This window comes from Polypterus senegalus, chromosome 16, assembly GCF_016835505.1.
Source record: "Polypterus senegalus isolate Bchr_013 chromosome 16, ASM1683550v1, whole genome shotgun sequence".
NCBI lineage: Eukaryota > Metazoa > Chordata > Cladistia > Polypteriformes > Polypteridae > Polypterus > Polypterus senegalus.
Window position 1 is genome coordinate 76,734,314 of NC_053169.1, and position 16,472 is coordinate 76,750,785.

The 16,472-nt window shown below is 36.7% G+C and overlaps 1 protein-coding gene across 6 annotated transcripts in view; it reads right to left on the reverse strand.

The window, feature by feature from the left end:
- Positions 1-16,472, reverse strand: part of b3gnt2b (UDP-GlcNAc:betaGal beta-1,3-N-acetylglucosaminyltransferase 2b) — a 91,354-nt gene that overhangs the window by 63,604 nt on the left and 11,278 nt on the right. The window lies entirely within an intron of this gene.

Below are 16,472 nucleotides of genomic sequence, written 5' to 3' on the forward strand. Positions count from 1 at the left end.
ATTTACATAATCTTAGAGATTCAATTGCAGTTGTTACTTCAAGTTGTGTAGTTTGACATGCACATTGAGTCAGTCATACTGTCCTGCGACTCACCACAACAGAATCAAAAAGGCAAAGACAGAGGGTCAGGCTCTTGTGTGCATGTGTGAACGGACAATCAATAAGCAGTAAGTAGTACAGTGAATACAATGTGACTGTCAAGGAACAATGAAACGGGTGTTTTGAACCAAGTAAACAAAGAGTTTTCTGTATGTGTCTCGTTTGTTGCACCATGGATGAAATAAATATTTACTTCAATTTACCACATGAGAGTTAATTTCGTCTGTTAATATTACTTTCATGGCCAATTCACAGTGTTTGGCCTCCCGCTCTTAGTAAGCCATTTCTGAACACTGCATGAAACCGAGGTGGCCCCTCAGCACTAACTCTGATCAGGTCCTTCTTTGTGAGTGAATGAAGCAAAGAGGCTGCAGTGCTGAAGAAATGATGACTAAATCAGAGCTCCTCTCAAACACAATCAAATTGTTTAGGTGAAGCATCAAATCTTGTTCTTTTTCTGTTGCTATTAGCTATAAAAGTTAAAGCAAATCTGGCAATTTAGCTGGGCAAAAACTACAGAACAACTTCCTTACCCAGAAGTATACCATTACTCAAGTCTCTTAGAATCGGTAAGATGTGTGTGTGAAGGTGTACAAGGAGTCTAAATTCTTTCGACAATAAATTTGTATATGGATTGATTATAAAAAAGACAGCCAAACCATCTTCACTGCCAATACCTATTGCAGTTACAGTATGAAACTTGTTATCAACTAGAAACCTTAAATATATTCTCCTATCAATTGTTAGGATCTTCACTGGTCTTTATTAATAGGAGTACTCGGAATTTGATAAAAGCAACGCCTACTTTGGTAATAGTGTACAATGTACTGAACTTGATTTTGGGTTCTTACTATTGAAAGTTAGTGTTAATGGCATGCCATTTGTAAAGAGCACTTTAATGCCATTAAGGCAACTTTCCACCACAAGTCAAAGTGATGCACTGTGGCCTGTAGACTCAAAGTGAGATGTGCATTTTTCCACCCCAAGTTTACTTGCTCATCTATTCTCTCTGCTTCTTCTAACAAGGTTAGATTTTAGACTTTTTGGTAGCCTGAAGTAATGGTATATGAAGACTTTTTAGTAGCCTCAAGTAATTGTTGAATCAATGAATGAATAAATAAATAAATGTTACTATTCCTGAATAAATCTAAGCCAGTTTTTTCTGTAAAAAACCTCAGGCAAATACTAAGATGAACATATATTCTATTTTGTATTAGCATCACAAGTATATCTACATAGCATAAAATTATCAAAGCTTTCTTTCAATAAAAATCTGTACCAATTTCTTGAAGTGGTGAAACACATTCAATGTGGAAGCCATAATGCCACACATATACAATATATACATTATCCAAATCTGTTTATCCAGAGCAGGATCACAGGAACCTGGAGCCTACCCAAGCATGTTTGGATGCAAGGCAGAAAAAATTCCTGGTATGAAATATGTATTTTTTTCATGATTAGTATACTTTCTCTATACTTTGTATACTTCGAGTGCGAAGTGGCAGGTGAATTACTGTCAACAAAAATCAGGCACCTGAGAAATAAACTGAAACGTTACTCACTCGTGATTTTTCTGTCCATACAGTAAAGTTTTTGTTGAGTAGCACATTCCGATTTCAGGCGTTTGAATTACATTTTGATATACAACAACTGCAAAGAAAGGCGACACGTAAATCACTTTCTATTCCACATGCTTTACACATGTATTCAGTTCGCTCTGTCACTGCAAATGCTGTGTGAACACCCAGCCTCCTTCACCAGCCACCTTTCACTAGACAAATATGTGCGGGTGGCTCGTGGTGGATGTCTTTCAGTTTTAGAGTTAAAAGTTATAAGAGGTAAAAACTAACTGCAAGAAAATTAATTCAAAAACGAAAACTAAAATTATGTTTAGTAAATTATTTTATTTCAGTTAGTCTTTCCAGCTACTTTAATAGTTTCGTTTAGTTTTAGTTTTCATTTCAGTTTTGTTAATTATTTTATTTCGGTTTACAAAAATGTTTTTGAGCTTGACTTATGAGCCAATTCTAAACTAGTGAAGCAAATCCAAAACCAAAGTTTAATTGCTTAAAATAAAAAAAAAGGTTTAAAAGTTTAAATCTAAAATAATTAAGAATTAAGGTTTTTTTTTTTTCCTTTTAAGCAGTAACTCTTGTAAGCAAGTATCACATTAAGTCAAATATTGCTAGCCACAGACTGCAACCAACTTAAATAAGTAGGTTATACAGCTTAAAAGTGGGTCACAAATTCTAATCGTAGTTCACCATGAACCGTTTTAGTCATCTCAATGGTAAAGAACAAAAATGTGGCCGTTTTGAAAATACAGGTTTGAATTATTTATTTCTCCTGACAAAGGGTGCTGAGGTTTCCTAACAGATGTCCGCATTATAAATGACTGGCAATTTTTTCACCCCATTACACTATGTATTCAACTACTATCTCCCAATGCTAGTGTTAGATGATATTTCTTATAAAAATATTTTCTAGTCAATCTTGAATATTCTCAAAGGAACATGCATCACTTTCTAAAAAGTTGTTACTTAAAAATTGCAAGCCCCATTAAGGAAACGGGGTTAATAAGGAGTAAAAAAATAAAAAAAATAAATAAAAATATGAATACTGTAAATTATTTGCAAACTATAACTGTAAGAATTATGTTACATTCCTGGGAAGTTTTTTTTTTTTTTTTTAAAGAAATGAGACACGGAACTTCTAGATAGAAGCGCAACATCAACATCAAGAGTAACAATATTGCCAAAACCCAATGTAAAAAAATGTTAAAAATTTACCAACACATAAAAAAAGTAGCTAACATTAACTTAGTCCACACCATCCAAGGGGATGAAAGATAGCCAACAGAATGCCCTCATGAACATCAAGGTGACAGGGAAATTCTCAGGTATGGTTACTTGTAAAACTGTAACAACTGGCTGCATGTTTAGTGGATGTGCTGACCTCTTACATACAATCCTCTATGCTATTCTTCCTCCCTTCATGTATGTGGTTTTCTTCAGATCAATAAAAAAAAATTAAAAATCCTGCACACTTTTAATATAAAAAAAGAAATTAAAACAGCAGGTTCCTTTCTTTTTTATTTTTTGATATATACAGGGCGAGAAAAATTAGGTTTACAATTATGAAATATGAAGACGACAAATAACACAAATAAAAATACAAGAATAAACTCTGTTTCATGAACTCACAACTGTAAACCTAGTTTTACCCACCCCTCTATATACAATTAATTATAAATACAATACGTTAGTGACAGATCACCACTAAAAAGCATTGAAATGTTACTGAACAAACTGACAATACACCATGGCATACCCATTTTGGCAACTGAAAATGTATCTTTTTGTGGAGGGGAGTATTAAGGTAATACTCTATTCAAAAAAACTGTATTTTGTTACATGTTAATTCTCCCATGTGGCTTGTAGTGATGGGCGAGAAATTTTTAATTTTGTGTTTTCACTGAGAACGAAGATAAACTTTGACATAATGGGCATCTATGTTGAGCAATATGGGACCAAAGCACAAGATACAAAAACATTAATGAGAAAAAAAAAATCTCACTCTACTCCTGTCACATAACCCACATGTAAGGTTTTCTAGAGGCATGGTCACAATGGACAAAATGCTTGCATTGTTTTGTTAAATTATTTTTAAATAAATAAATTGAAGGTTTTGCACACAGCGAACACAACTCTTTTGCTCTAAACAATGCAATTAATAACGATATATATCTGAATCAAATTTTTTGTTCACTAATACTTACTCAGATCTAGCATGTACCCAGTGTGGTTCAGATTCATTTTACCATTTTGGAACACAGTAAAATTACTACTCTGCTATTCTCAAATTCAACACAGTGCATCTTTTTTGAGAAAGATGGCCATTTCGGATTTCAGAGACGTGTGACACGCGTCTTAATGTTTTTTTAGTGTATAAGTCACAATACTTACTACAGACAAGTTCATATGTTTTGGTTTACACTTCACTGGTGTAGTGTAGCATAAATCAAACTAGAGGTTAACCATATACTCAGCATGGTGGATGATGGAATCTCTCTCTCTCTCTCTCTCTCTCTCTCTCTCTCTCATGCCACTTGAGTAAAATAAACTGCACACTTCAAGTCCAAAAGCGCATGCAAGGTCTTACTAACTCCAAATAACTTCAATAGATGGTATTAAAACATGCAGTGTTCGGGTTAGTAACCACACTGCTGATTTCACATGCGAGTAAACTAAAAAAAAAACAAAAAAACCCACAAACAACAACAGAAGATCACTATAGCAAATTAAACTTAACAGCAACAGATTACAAATTTAACTTATTGATAAACTGTGCCCCCACTATTTATGGCAAAATCTGGACGACTTCTCTATATCAAAGACATTTTTCTTATTACAGCATGTACTCTAAGATCATAATCTCAACCACTGGTTTCTCAAACAACTGAAAATGCATTCATGGTACAAGGTAGTGGTTACCTTTACTTGTGTTTATGTTAATTTTACAGCTCACCAAATATGTAAAGCACAATATTTTAGACTCAACTGATTTAAAAATCATTTGCCAACATAAAAACATTGCACAAAAATTGTTAAGGAAATGACCCAAAATACAAATTACCCCAAAAAAAGTATAGGAGAAACTTCTCTGCTCAAGGAAATTCACTTCAATACAGAACATTCTCACACACGATACATTCGTACATTCGAGTGTAAAAAATGGACACTCTTCAGCCTGTAAAAACACCTCACAAAAGAATAACGATCTAACCAACCTAAAACCTTTACAAGGCATAGCATCTAAGGCACTGGACTTTAAAATCACAAGGTTTTTAGATCAAATACCATCATTATAAATGGAACTTTAAACTTTAATTTTAAACACATTGCACACTTACACTTGTCCCACTCTCCTAAACAATCAAGTCACCTAAACAGATGATTCCATCAAGAAACGTAACTTTAATGATTTAATCATTTTGACACTTAAGAAGACAGACAACTGTAATCATTATATACACAAAGTTTTAGAAGTAATACTTTTAAAACAATTCTGCTATAAAATCTAATATATATGAGATGATACACAAAAATAACCAGACCAGGCTTGGGGCTTTCCCGGAAAACTGTCTGGAGGTCGGTGGGACGTGAATCATGGAACTATATCTCCTCCTACATGCTCTCTCAAACCGCCGACTGACTAGGTATATTCTGTGAATAGCCCAGTCAGTATATGTACAACGATTGCTATACAAATTGTCGCGATAATTTCAGGTGAAAAGGAAAAAAAAAAAAAAATACGAACAGTGATTCAACATTAAATTTCTCACAAATTTTCTCTTCCGTAAAGCAGTTTTTGACTGAAGAAAAAAACCAAATAATTATTTATTTATATAATTATTCACCGGATTTAGCTCTCTGTGATTTTTACTTGTTCCCGAAAATCAAAATTGACCTGAAGGGAACAAATTTTTCTTCAATGAATGAAGTGAAAACAAAAATGTCAAGCCTGTTGAAGAGCCTCAAGCAAGAACTCTTCCAGCACTATTTCAATCAATGGAAGATATGTATGGAGAGGTGTAGAGATCAGGAGGGGGAGTATAGAGATGGTGACAAGGTTTAGAATGCTGTAATTCATCAATTTTTAAAATTTTTTTTTACCAAATCTGGTTATTTTTGTGTCTCGCCTTGTATAGTGCATAGCTCTTAATATCTTAATAAGATTATTAAGATTGACGAGCTATAGACGTTGAAGGGGATTCCAGTCACAGTTAAGGTAATTTCATAGAAACAATGATCTGATCACATACCAATCTATAATAATAAAAGGCAAAGCCCTGACTGACTGACTGACTGACTGACTGACTGACTGCTAATTCTCCAACTTCCCATGTAGGTAGAAAGCTGAAATTTGGCAGGCTTGTTCCTTACAGCTTACTTACAAAAGTTAAGTAGGTTTCATTTCGAAATTCTACACATAACGGTCATAACGGTCGACAACGCCCACCATGTTGAACTTTCTTATTTATGGCCCCATCTTCACGAAATTTGGTAGGCGGCTTCCCTGCGCTAACCAAAACCGATGTACTTGCTTATTTCGATGGTATGACGCCACTGTCGGCCGCCATATTGAACTTTCCAACGTCACCAATTTTCAAACTTCCTGTGTAGGTAGAAGGCTGACCCCATCTTCACGAAATTTGGTAGGTGGCTTCCCTGAGCTAACCGAAACCAATGTACGTACTTGTTTCGGTGGTATGATGCTACTGTCGGCCGCCATACTGAACTTTTCAACAGTCTTTGTTACTTATGGGCCCATCTTCAAGAAATTTGGTACACGGGTTCCCAACACTAACTGAATCCTACTTACGTACATATATACGTCCATAGTCTGCACCTCAGTCACCTTGTGAGGTGGCATTGGGTCCCCCATCCCAACGCCTACCACGTTGTTGGCTGCCTGCCTATAAAAGACTGTCCGTCGCTCCGGTCTCTACATTCCCTTCCTTGCTTCGCCACGGGATTCAGGTCTCCCTACTGATAACTGCAGCCTTTTTGTTTAATCCACGGCTTCTCCGCTGTTTTATTGTTTGTTTATTACAATTATAGTTATTGTGTAGGTATTTTGGACTTACTTTACATTGCTCAAGTACCCATTTCCTTTATCGTTCCAACCCCCATTACCATGTCAATCGAGATGATCACTATCGATCAAAGAACTGTCACTTACAGAGTGGTTTCCATGCCCGGAGATGGCACCTACCTTTTCCATTCTCTTTGTTACATATTGCACGGCCATATCAGGCTCACTCTTGATATCCGGAGGAACATTCTGTCTTATGTATTGAATGACTGGGACAGGTTCAAGGTGTGGACTGATGACGGTACAGGAGATAATTATACTACACAGGAGCACTAGAAGAGTGAAATGCTTAAGCCCTTCACCTATGGTTCTGCATGCAAGTTGATGGCTGCCGCTGAACTGTTCGGTTGTCGCTTTCAAGTGTACCGAAATGGCCAAATATTTTACACCTTTCGACAACCGCCAATGCCTCTTAAACATCTTAGATTGACAGGTGACGATTTCAGTAGTGGACACTTTGATGTTTATGAATGTTTAAACTCTCAAAAGCTGGATGTGAAGTTATCGATGAAACCGGTTGTGTGCTTACAACGCTTGACAGATGCTGAATGTCTCTTCAACACAAGTCCTACAAATACTGTCGTGATTGAAACAAACCATGAAACTCAAACCGATTATGACAGCAGCAATCCAAGCTGTGAGATTTGAGACAAGATTACTGTTCACATGGCCAACTGTAAGTTATATGCTCAAGAGTAAGCTCAGCGCACAGCTTGGTCATGTTACAACCGGAGGGCCGAACTGACAACGTGGTATACAAAGAGATCCTTAACAAATAATTATTGGCATTTTTCCCTCAGTTTAAAAAGGTTTAATTTTCTCCTTAATAAAAATTTTAATGCTGTACTTTGCCGCTGCGAAGCGTGGGTATTTTTCTAGTACAAATATAAATATGAAACAAATATATAAAAATGCAATTCAAAAATTTTTTGCACTTGTTCAAGCATATTTTGGAATGATATGTTCAATACTTTCTAGGACAGCTCATGTTAGTTTAAAGTTCATTCTTTTTGTTTATAAAGGAGCAGGTGGTAAAAACTGTGGACAGACGTAAATTATGTAATACAAAAAAAAAAAACAAAAAAAAAAACACACACACACACACAAAGTGTCTCATTTACACTTCAGTAAATGTAAATAAATGTAAATTGCTGCAATAAAAGCTAATTGTCATGTTAAATATTAATTTAATTTAATTAATTACATCAGAACTACAATTATGCACGGTCTTTGGATTATTTTAAGACAGTTTCGCTGGAGAATGTGGCTACAGCAAAGAAGGACAACTGTGGAAAACTAAGGTACAAAGCCCCGCCCATTGACTCTAGCTAATTAAAATGTATCTGCATGTCGAGAACTTGAAAATGAAAATTCAATGAGCAGCAGGTGGCGCCAGTGCTTGTTTGTATTTTTTTTGTAGGCGGAGTGGTGGCTCTGATGCTAGGGATCTGCATTGGCAATTGGAATCCCATAAATGCCAAACGGGACTCTGCTCTGTTGGGCCCTTGAGCAAGGCCCTTAACCTGCAATTGCTGAGCACTTTGAGTAGTCAGAAAAAGCGCTATATAAAACGCAAAAGAATTATTATTATTATTTTACTTTTGTTTTGTAGCTCCATTGTTGTTCAGGCTGAAAATGAAATCATAAACGCTGTTATTTCATTTTATTTTTAAACTATGTATTATTGTTGTATATAGACTTTGAAAATTAAATTTAATTTCCTTTGTTGCAGAAAATACCTCCCACAGTCGCAAAAGCATTGACTTTGTTGTCTAGAAGAAGCTGACATAATTAATGCAGTCTTTTTTTCCTCCTACAATAGTAATATACACATGAATTAATGTTTCTTTATACTAGCAAGTGGTTGTTTTCATACAGCACAGACTCAGAGCAAATGTTAAAACTGCTAGTGTAGAAAGGGCTTTAAATACTTCTAGAATAACTCCATCAAGACTGAAATGGTGCGTTTGCTGTAGCCTTTATCCCACCCTTGAGTCTTTACTTGAATAATCTATATTTGCAATACCATAAAACTGTCACACTTTGTAATTAATTCACTTCAAATGTATTTACTCCTGTCAAATATTTCAAAGTCACAGAGTTCTTCTGTTAATATTTTACTCCTTCTACACAACCCAGAAAAATTGGATGCTTGATAACTTGTTAGTATACTTATTTTGATCAAAGTTTTTTTTTTTTAACTTTTTTTATCTTTTTGAGAAATACCACGCTAGAGGGAGGACTGTTTTCATTGATTTTAAAATTCTAAATCATTTAGATGAATGACATTTAACTAGAGCAATTCGGCTTGCCTATTTTACAAGAGCCAGTTCTTATAATCATCTTAAGCCCTATCAATAAAGGCTCCAAACAATGAATGTCCTGCAACGTCATGAAGTGCAAGATGGCAGGCAAGGTCAAGCAAAATATTTTCTCCTCTTCATGCTCCATTCCGAAACTTACATGATTTTATACAAGTACCACTCGCTAAAGGTCAGTTTTAAATGCTTTAACACTAGAATTACCAGAGCCTACGAAAAAACTCGTAATTCCGTCCCACCTTAAACTGCTTCTTAAATCCCTTCACACCTCTCCGCCAGCGTCCTTTGTTCTCTAAATGTGCTGATAAAGAGAAGCTAGGAGCAGCCGGCTATTCCATCCCCCACCAATTTAGAACGTGCACGAACTTCTCTCAGCTCATGCCTTGATTGAGTATCTGGGAGTGAAGTGGAGTTTTAGAGTGAAATAATAGATCGTTGTTTGGAACACACGCATTTCATGTCTGTTCCGTTTCTACAGTAATCTGTTTCAACACATTGTTAAAACAGAAACTTTTTTTATATTCTAGTAGTAGATGACAAAATGTAGGCATAAACTATATAATGTATGAAGCCTGAAGTCCAAATAGCAAAGAAACATTTTCACAAGAATAACACAATTGCACTTTTATTCAAACATATAACTGCAGAAAGAAAAAGCCGCCTTAACATGCGACATTGACACCAGTTTACTATAACTGACTCCGTGGTTCAATAGATACAGCCCCCGCTTGGAAATCAAGGGGTCACGGGTTCGATCCTGCCCTCCCTTTTGAGAAGTAAACTGTTCTTAGTCTTACTGTTTTAGAATAAAAACATACATCTGATTTCAGTCTGTAACAGCCGGTGCAATTTATGATCTTTGTAAAGGTTAGCTTTTTTTTATTCACTTTTCACTCTCTCAGTCGCGTTCAGAATCAATCCATACAACCCCATCTGACACGGCTGTTTTCACTAAAGACGCTATAGCTCTGCAGTGTACTACGATGCATACTAACGCACAATCACCCCCCAGTTCTGACACACAAACGCTGGCGAAGCTGCCTTCTTCGTATCTCACCGTCACTTGCTTTTCTTTTTATTCAGTTTTATTGAGTGTTCCTGCCAGTCCCGCATGTTGCTGTATGCTTTTCTTTTGCACCCAGGACATGCAGAAGAAAGAATGGTAAAGACCAACTTCGCGCTATATGCAATCATCAGACACTCCCCATCTGCCCGTGTCGTTCAAACACAGGAACATATATTGGTGTAAAAGTATAACAAAAGTGCACTTTTATTCAAGTGCACTTTTTCCATCGCCTTTTCCTGTAAGAAGCAGTGTACACACTTCTCTCTATGCTGTGGTTTCTATTACACACCTGAAAGAAAGACAATATATGTGAAAATATAATCGCACTAATGCAATATTATTTGAAAACGAACAGCGTCAGATCGGTGTGAATTTATGCAGGAACTGGAAATTCTCTGATGCGGGACCTTCCCCCAGGGAAGAAAGTACAGTGTCAGGTGCTCATTCAGTGTAATAGAAACCATAGCACAGAGAGGTGTGTACACGGCAACAAGTACACATGTCGTAAATGTAGGAAGGACGGTCCTTGGGTGTGTGGGAACTGTTAATATTTGAATGTGATGATTTTATATAGCACGGAATGAAAATCTGCACTTCTTAGCATTGCACCATGCAAGATGTCGTATCAATCGCCTACTGTATCTTGCTTTCTTTTTTCTTCGGTTATACAGGTAGTTTTGAATAAAAGTGCACTTGTTTTGTTTGAAATGAAGTGTCTGCGTGCACTTTTCGTGGCATTACACGTGTATTTTTGAGCATGCCCGTTTGAGCAGTATAAAAGTATTGAAAAGTATAACAAAACAACGGGCAGATGGAGAGTGTCTGATGATTGCATATAGCGCAAACTTACTGCTCTTTACTATTCTCTCCTCTGCGTGCCCTGGAGTACAAAAGAAACAGAATACAGACGCTATAGCTCTGTGCTGTACCACGATGCATACTAACGCCCCCCCGGTTCTGACACACAGACGCTGGCGAAGCTGTCTTCTTCGTATCTCACCGTCACTTGATTTTCTTTTTATTCAGTTTTATTGAGTGTTCCTGCCAGTCCCGCATGTTGCTGTATGCTGGATATGTTCATATGTATTGTCTCTTTCTTTCAGGTGTGTAATAGAAACCACAGCATAGAGAGAAGTGTGTACACTGCTTCTTACAGGAAAAGGCGATGGAAAAAGTGCACTTGAATAAAAGTGCACTTTTGTTATACTTTTACACCAATATATGTTCCTGTGTTTGAACGACACGGGCAGATGGGGAGTGTCTGATGATTGCATATAGCGCCGAAGTTGGTCTTTACCATTCTTTCTTCTGCATGTCCTGGGGTGCAAAAGAAAAAGCATACAGCAGGAACACTCAATAAAACTGAATAAAAAGAAAAGCAAGTGACGGTGAGATACGAAGAAGGCAGCTTCGCCAGCGTTTGTGTGTCATAACCTTGGGGGGCGTTAGTATGCATCGTGGTACACTGCAGAGCTATAGCGCGTCTTTAGTGAAAACAGCCGTGTCAGATGGGGTTGTATGGATTTGGACTTCAGGCTTCATACATTATATAGTTTATGCCTACATTTTGTCATCTACTACTAGAATATAAAAAAAGTTTCTGTTTTAACAATGTGTTGACACAGATTACTGTAGAAACGGAACAGACATGAAATGCGTGTGTTCCAAACAACGATCTATTATTTCACTCTAAAACTCCACTTCACTCCCAGATACTCAATCAAGGCATGAGCTAAGAGAAGTTCGTGCACGTTCTAAATTGGTGGGGGGATGGAATAGCCGGCTTCTCTTTATCAGCACATTTAGAAGACAAAGGGCGCTGGCGGAGAGGTGTGAAGGGATTTAAGAAGCAGTTTAAGGTGGGACGGAATTACGAGTTTTTTCGTAGGCTCTGGTAATTCTAGTGTTAAAAACACTGACCTAAACATTTCAAAACATTTACTAGCAACTGGATGCTTTCAGTGACTTTTAAAATGTAATCATCAGCAAAGTAGATTTCCTGTTAAAACAACATTATAGTCCATAACAACTCATTACACTGTCCTTGATAAATATTAACATTTACATATTTTATAGTATTATGCATTCAAAAGATATTAGCATCTTGCAAAGTTGAGATCTGCTGTTGGGGGCCAGAATTCAAGAGGACTAGAGTTCTTGCATAAAGTGTAGAGACACATTATTTTACCTTTGCATGCTGTGTCACAGATACAGCATCCTCAGTTCAGTGGATACTAATGACAGATCAGACCTACTGTAGTAGTAGTTGTAGCATTGGGAGTGCCAATTTGGTCACCTATTCTTTGAACCTGCATCCATCCTTCATTCTGCGATACCCAATCAACATGCACCATGTTGCCACTCTCTGGCACCAAGATAAACTTTCTCTTCAGTTTTGAGTTTCATCTTAATAAATGGCTTGTAAATCCTATCCAGCTAGAACCATCCATATTTTCCTGCATCATGGTCAACTGCAGAATGAACCCAGTGGGACTGGTCAGTCATTTAATAGATGGCGGTTCAAATTGGGAGAGTACTTTTTTTTTTTCTTTTCTCGGTCGTCAACTACCGTAGATCCCGTAATACAGGCCGACCCGGTATATTAGCCGAACCCCTTCTCTACCTACTAAATTACATGTATTTGCCGATGACCGGTATTTAAGCTGACCCCCTTCTCCAAGCAAAATTTTCTAAATTTCCTTAAAAGTGTCTCTTCGGGTATATTTATAATGTTTATCGGCGAGAATTTGAGACTGACAGCATTTTTGATATATAATATAAAGTGCATAATTTACCAAAACACCAATAATTTTTCTAATGTACTAACTAAAAAGTTATAAAAAGTGCCTAGCCTACTTCGATTAAGCTAGGAGCATGGCGGCGCGCATGGTCGCAGCGGCTCAGGGCTCAACTTTTCAGTGCACTTTTTTGTTGTTTTTGTACTTTTTTTTTTTTTTTGTCCTTGTTTGTGCACGATCGGTTCGGCGAACATCCGCTACACCATTCAGAACCTTATATACAGGCGATAACAACCTGGACACAAATAGAAGAACATACACAGGCTTGGACCGCAATAGAAGTAAAATCTTGTAGTACTTCTTTGTATTCCTTGCTCTGTGCTCCAATAAAACACACGTTATCGGCAATACACTAATAACCCAATTGTGCTCCACTCACTTAGAATCTGGAACCAATGTAGAAAGCATTTTAAGACGGAGAAGCTTCTATCTGTGGCACCTCTGCAAGAGAACCACCTCTTTCAACCTTCACAAACATATGCAGTTTTAATATCTGGAAAAATTTGGAATTAACTTGCTTAGAGATCTTTATATAGACAACGTCTTTGCATCCTATGAACAATTACATTCCAAATTTAACATTCCAACTACACATTTCTTTCACTATCTTCAAATCAGGAACTTTGTTAAACAGAACCTTCCAGATTTTCCTCATCTTGCACCCTCAACCATGCTGGAAAAATTATTGCTCAATTTCAAGGAGTTAGACTCCATCTCTACAATATATAAAATCCTTTTACAATCCCTCCCTTTCAAAGATCCAAGAGTACACTGGGAAAAAGATCTCAATTAATATATCAGAAAAGGAGTGGAAAGTAGCAATGCAGAGAATTCACTCGAGCTCCATATGCGCAAAGCATACAATTATACAACTCAGAATTATATATCAAGCACATCTGTCTCGACTAAAACTCTCCAAAATGTTTCCAGGACATGATCCAACCTGCGAACGTTGCAACCAAGTCCCAGCCTCAACAGGTCACATGTTCTGGGCCTGCACCAAATTAACATTATTCTGGACAAAAATTTTTAATTACCTGTCAGACAGCCTTGGACTCACAATCCCTCCTAACCCATTAACAGCTGTGTTTGGGGTTCTTCCAGATGGGTTTAAAGTGCGGAAGGACAAACAAATTGTGATTGCATTCACTACACTTTTGGCACGCAGACTTATTCTGCTAAACTGGAAGAACCCAAACTCTCCTCTTTTAAGTAAGTGGGAAACCGATGTGTTATATTATTTGAAATTGGAAAAAATCAAATACTCGGTTAGAGGATCTGTACAGACCTTTTTCAAAACATGGCAGGATCTAATCAGTAATATTTTAAAATAAGTTCAGAACCTCATAGACATCGGTGTCCAGAGCCAGACATCTGTTTCGAGTGTTTTTCATCACACGCACAACATCCCAGACAACATAACGAGACCAGTGGGCTCTCCGTGGATTGTTGTCGGGTCTAGGAGACGACACAGACGGAGGAGGGAAAGAAAGCAGAAGCGGGGCCGCAGATCCGGCGTTATGCTAAAGCTAAAAAACAACCATACAAGCCCTATACAGAACTCTTTTCTGCACTGAAGGAGCTGCTTTTAATCTTATTGTAGATGCGTATAGTGACAATAAAAGGCATTCTATTCTAGAAACAATTTCATACTGTACTCCCCATTTAATTTGACATCTTTGGGCTGCAGGAAGGGAGGAGATATTTCCACACAATGTCCATCTTCGTTTCGATTGTGATCACTTTCTTTTACCTTCTCTTCCTTCCTTAGCAATTATGTGTCTTGCTTGCATGGTCTTAATGAATTATATTATATTATATATATATGTATCTGGGCTCCGACTGACACTACTAACGCTCTCAGTTGTTTTTTTACAATCGCGCAAGCGGATACACGTGACCGCATCCGTTTAAGTAGCGCAAGATGTTGATCGTAAATCAAAACAAAAATTTCATTTTAAACTTCCCGATAATTTATTATAAATTTTATTAATAAAATCAACAACTAGAACACTTTTTTGAATAAATTCTTTATTTAATTTAAAGTACCGGCATGCAAAGTTACTTCTTCATCTGAAAGATGGCTCTGTGGTTTCGTCATTATTTACTTTTGTATTCATCGGCAAAACCGGCATTGTGCTGGAAATCTTGAATCTGAAACGATACTCGTTGTATAAACCGACCCCCAAACTCCAAGCCAAAAATCTAAGACGAAATTCTCGGCTTATATAACGGGATCTACGGTAGATATTTTAAGAGCCTAAATAATTAAAAAAAATACACCAGTGTATTTTTTGTTACATATAGGTTTGTGTTTACTTTAAATTATAAACACAGTCATAATTATAGTCAAATTACATAGTACTTATAACTGGAGGGTCATTTTATAAGAATAAATTCAAAAGATATTAAATATTAAAGGGTAAGCAGCTAAGAGACCACTTGGAAAAACAAAAATATACCCAGAATAGGAGCCGAGTATAGCTGACACCACCAGGAGACAGTACTGTTACAAAACTTTGTAGGAAATAACTTTAAAAAAAAATGACACAACAAACATATCAGTATAGTATAAAGATGATCGAAGGTTTGTAATGGCAGGAAGTTTATCTCCTGTCTGTGTAGTTAGACAGATGTTTTGTAGCTGTCCCTGTCATATCGATCCATTTTCTGAACACTAAGGCTCAAACAAGGAACACAGGTGTTTATTGCTTGGTTTTCTATTATAATTTCCTTCCAATTACTTCCTTTTAAATATGGATGCCTTTACCTGATACACTAAAGTTAAACAAGACAAGATAGTATGATTTTGACATCTGCCTCCTTGCTATGAACCATTTTAATTTTTTACTAATAAATTCAAAGCCAAACACAACCTTCAAAATATGTAGTACTTCCTTAAGTGCACTCCTGTTGCACTACCACAAAGAGTATAATAACTGGTATGGTTTAGGAAGTGGAGGAGCACCAACAGGTGGAATAAGACTATAAATATAATTATCTTTATTTGCAGAATTAAAGGGCTACGCTTCTCTGTTAAGCCATGATTCCAGTACTACAGAGTGGGATTTTCAGTTTAATTAGTGTGCAATAAGGTGGTATTTTGCCATCTTTTTTGTGGTTTAAACACCCCCACCTGCCCAATGCATTAATTTGAAACAGACCATGTTTTAAATTTTCCTTCTTCCATCCTATACTGCATGTTACAGGCGCCCCAGAGTCTTAAAGAGACAGATTCCTGCCAATATTCATAACCAAATTTTGTATGTAAGTAAGAACTGTTTGTTAACAAAAAATGTCTAATGCTTGATTACATATTTTACAGAAGAATTTTAAAAATTATTAATCTAAAAAGACAGTAAGGCACAAAACACAAATAATTTAAAGTGAAATAAGCCATGACTATGTATAGTATGTTGACCTTAAACATCCTATAGTTTGAGAACACCACAGTACTTCATAGATTTGGAAAAAGCACAATGACGGCATGAAAAACCACCTCCGACTACTGATACCGCCACACAGAA